The sequence below is a fragment of the Callospermophilus lateralis genome, chromosome 11 (genome assembly GCF_048772815.1).
Source record: "Callospermophilus lateralis isolate mCalLat2 chromosome 11, mCalLat2.hap1, whole genome shotgun sequence".
NCBI classification, from domain to species: Eukaryota; Metazoa; Chordata; class Mammalia; order Rodentia; family Sciuridae; genus Callospermophilus; species Callospermophilus lateralis.
In genome coordinates, this window is record NC_135315.1 from 98,591,545 (window position 1) to 98,596,453 (window position 4,909).

Genomic DNA, 4,909 nt, shown 5'->3' on the forward strand with positions numbered 1-4,909 from the left:
CTATAGAAAATAACAACCAAAAATAATAAGTGAAATTTATGTGGGTGTGTGTGTGTGTATACACACACAGAGAACAAAAATGAATTCAGAAAAATATGTGGTTATATTAAAAACAGTTCCTTAATTTTTGAATCTTTTAAAAGAAATATATGACTGGGGCAAAAATAAGAGCATTATATGGTAATATATATGTAAGTTTTATGTATGAAAATAATAGCATAGTAATTGAGAAAATGAAAATTTACTGTTTTAGGTTTTCATATCAAAGGGGTAACATTATAACAATATTTGAAGACAGACTGTAACAAAATGAAACTGTATACTTTAACCATTAGAACAGACACTATGAAAAAATACAGTATAAATAATAAATCTATAATAATGATAAAAATGAAAAAAATCAAATCTATCAATTTGAAAGAAAAAGAGAAAGGTACAGGAAACAAGAACATATAAGACTAAAAGAAAACAAACAGCAATGTGAAATTTTTAAACCCTCCATGACAATGAATAGCTTAAAACTAAATTAACTAGGTATGCCAATTAAAAGGCAGAAATATGCAATGCAAAAATCTGAAGGAATTTGAAGGTGAAATAAAGATGCACCACCTCATTCTCAATGATTAATAGAACAATATAAGCCAATTTTACCTAATTTATATCTGTAGAATACTTAACCCAACAAGAGCAGAATACATATTTTTTGCAAGTGAAATTGGAACATTTATCAAAATTAACCAAATATGAAGATACATGATATATCTCTATAAATTTTAAATGGCTGAAATTATACAAAGTTAACATTCTAAGTACAAAATACAGTTTAGTTAAAAAATAAACAAGATATGTGGAAAATCTACAAATATTTGGAAATTATACAAAGTACTTTCATATAATTTATGCATGAAAGATAAATTATAAGGAAAGTTAGAAAATACTTTGAACTGAAGGAAAATAAAATTAGCCATATCTCCACACTCTTTGGCTCTCCTCGCGGCTGAAGCGTTTCCTTTTTTTCACCCTGTTGTCGCCTTCTCTGCTTCTTCTTTTCCTTTCTCGTTCTGCTGCTCTGCGGTGTGACGAGGCCAAATCCTCTCCCCACCCAGCCCGTGAATTTTTCCTTTTACCCGCGCTGCTCCATTTCTCTCTGGCCGCCGCTGCCACTGCTGCTCAGCTGGTGTCGGTGCCGCGCTTTTCTCCCCACGTCGTCCCCGCAGCCTATGGCCCAGGCCGCCTTGGGTATTTCTGCTCAAGGTAACCACATCCCTCTTTAAAAATTCCGCCGAAAAAGAGAAGACGCTTTACCCGACTCTTTGGGCCGTTATCTCATGGCGAACTTTCTGACCAAGTATACAACTACCCAGAAGGCCTAGGAGAAGTGCTGTATAGAGAGCAGTTCGACTTTAACGCCGAGCCACCTTGGGAACCTAGCTGATGATAGGGGGGTTCCATCTCCTAACTTGTCCATGGAGGTCTTCACTTCAGAAATCCAAGATTCATATTCATCCAGCTTGGTGTCGAGTGGGCTGTTGCTGCCAGAATTATCTTGTGATTATTTGAAAGATGTATCAGTTTCTTCTGAAGTACAATCAACTGTAGAAGCCTTTGTAGCAGTTTGTTGCATATTCTAAGGACCCAGACATAGGCTTGGTGGCCCGTCTCTTGTTTTTCCTGGTTTATGACTTTCGGCTTTGTGGAATACGGCTGAGATGAAAGGATTTATTGACGATGCAAACTACTCTGTTGGCCTGTTGGATGAAGGAACAAACCTTGGAAATGTTATTGATAACTATGTTTATGAACATACTCTTACAGGGAAAAATGCATTTTTCGTGGGGGATCTTGGAAAGATTGTGAAGAAACACAGTCAATGGCAGAATGTAGTGGCTCAGATAAAGCCATTTTACACAGTGAAGTGCAACTCTACTCCAGCTGTACTTGAGATCTTGGCAGCTCTTGGAATTGGATTTGCTTGTTCCAGTAAAAATGAAATGGCTTTACTGCAGGAATTGGGTGTATCTCCAGAAAATAACATTTACATAAGTCCTTGCAAGAAAGTTTCTCAGATAAAGTATGCAGCAAAAATTGGAGTAAATATCATGACATGTGACAGTGAGATTGAATTGAAGAAAATCGCACGTAATCATCCAAATGCCAAGGTCTTACTACATATTGCAACAGAAGATACTATTGGAGGTGAAGAGGGTAGCATGAAGTTTGGCACTACACTGAAGAACTGTAGGGATCTCTTGGAATGTGCTAAGGAACTTGATGTCCAAATAATTGGGGTCAAATTTCATGTTTCAATTGCTTGCAAAAAATCTCAAGTATACGTACATGCTCTATCTGATGCTCGATGGGTATTTGACATGGCTGGAGAATTTGGTTTTACAATGAACATGTTAGACATTGGTGGAGGTTTTACAGGAACTGAATTTCAATTGGAAGAGGTTAATCATGTTATCAGCCCTCTGTTGGATATCTACTTTCCTGAAGGCTCTGGCATTAAGATAATTTCAGAACCTGGAAGCTACTATGTGTCTTCTGCATTTACACTTGCAGTTAATATCATTGCAAAGAAAGTTGTTGAAAATGATAAATTTTCCTCTGGAGGAAAAACCGGGAGTGATGAACCAGCTTTTATGTATTATATGAATGATGGTGTTTATGGTTCTTTTGCAAGTAAACTATCTGAGGACTTAAATTCCATTCCAGAGGTTCACAAGAAATACAAGGAAGATGAGCCTCTCTTTACAAGCAGCCTTTGGGGTCCATCCTGTGATGAGCTTGATCAGATTGTGGAAAACTGTCTACTTCCTGAGCTGAATGTGGGTGATTGGCTTATCTTTGATAACATGGGAGCAGATTCTTTCCATGAACCATCTGCTTTTAATGATTTTCAGAGGCCAGCTATTTATTACATGATGTCATTCAGTGATTGGTATGAGATGCAAGATGCTAGAATTACTTCAGACACAATGATGAAGAACTTCTTCTTTGTGCCTTCTTGCATTCAGCTGAGCCAAGAAGACAGCTTTTCCACTAAAGCTTAAACAGGCATTCACGCTTCTTTAGATCTGAAGTTAGCAGGTTAAGCTTGTCTGGTCTACATTCCGGTGAAAAAAAATTAAACAATCTTATTCTGTTAATTCTCTTGGAAACAAAAATTAATAGTAATAGCTATTTGGGACCAGACGAAATCAGCTTTCATTTATAATTCATTTTGGGGGTAATGGGAGATTTAGATAATGTATCCATATTTAAACTTAACAGTTTGAACAGCCCCTTAAGTGTTTAAAATAAAATATGCAACAAAATGGATGACTTAGTGGAGATGGAAGCCCACTAATTGGGTTCCCCATTAAACCGTTTACAAACCAAGTACACAGTTTTTATACTAAGGATTCGTGTTAAAAAGTCTTGTAAAGTTAATGTCTTTCACCCAGATATATCAGATGTCAGTGGAAGGCAAACGTGACTTCATTAGATACATTTAGTGTATTTAGAATGTGTAAATTTGTGCTTTGAACTGTAGTTTAATAAATGTAAAATTGCATCATAGTATTTGTTGTATTTGACCTAATGTAACCCTTGTATGGTTGCAATAAAATTTTGTGTAGATTTAAAAAAAAATTAGCCATATCAAAAATTTTTAATGTAGTTAAATTAGTGATTAGAGGGAAATGTATAGCATTAAACACATATTTAAATATAATGAATATTTATTACCCAAAAAAGTAAATGATAGAATAAGAAATAACTGTATAGGTGGAAATAAGTGCAGTAAAAAATGAATCAATAGAACAAATCAATAAAACTAGAAGATGCTTGTTTAAGAAGATGAAGTAAATGAATAAACCATTAGTTTAACTAATTAGGAAATTAAAAAGAAAAGATAGAGAACAGGCAAAAATTGCCAATATCATGGACATGTATCATCCCTGGGCATTAGATAGATCTTATAAAGACAATACCATATAGGGATATTTTTAACAATTTTATTTCAATGCATTTGACAATCTAAATAAAATGTACAATATCCACTTCAGACATATTTCACTTAAGAACAACTGGATAAACAAAAAAATCCACATTGATAAAAGAAACAGAATTGGCAGTCAAAACCTTCCCATAATTAAAATCTCCATCTCAGAAGGCTTCACTAGTGAATTCTACCAAATGTGAAACAATGAAATAACAGAAATTTTATTATACCAAATATATAATAATGAAATAACAGAAATTTTATTATAAACATTTTTTACAAAATTGAAGAGGAAAGAACATTAATAAATGTATGAGGCCAACAAAGAATTTAGATTTCAATTTGTAAAAAATGGCTTTCATTAACATACAAACAAGTTCTTAATAAAATTTTAGCATACCAATTCAAACAAAATGCAAAAGTAATATTATGATATGCATACTGTTTTAATCATTTAAATAAACTTCCATAACTTAATGATTGTATTATAGTGGCACCCCTCCTCCATAAAAAAGTCTTAACTGGGATTCTCCAGAAATCTTCACCATGGCTGATTTTAGGACTGTCAGCAAAAGAATCTCTACAAAAGAGCTCAATGTAGATAAAGTTCCTATTTTCATGTTACCCTATTTTACTTGGCTACTGGCAAGGAAGAAATCAGCACTCCAGAATTATTGCCTGCAAGGTTGTGGTCTCTGAATATACAGTTGTATGATAAAATTGTGGATTCCCCTGTTTTTTTTTTTTTGCCAGAAGTATGTTGATATATGATTAGATTGGGTCTGGCAGCCAAATAAAATAAAAGGTTACATAACAAATTTACAAGCTATCTTAGTTCTTTCAAGAAAGATTTCAGGCAGTTATGTTTGTTTGCTCTCTTTGCTGTTTTAATGGAGACATAACTAAAATGGAACCATGGGGGAG

At 34.1% G+C, this 4,909-nt stretch overlaps 1 pseudogene; it reads left to right on the forward strand.

The window, feature by feature from the left end:
- The first annotated feature begins 1,535 nt into the window (after nt 1-1,535).
- On the forward strand, nt 1,536-3,366 carry LOC143409912 (antizyme inhibitor 1 pseudogene; annotated as a pseudogene).
- Nucleotides 3,367-4,909: the final 1,543 nt, after the last annotated feature.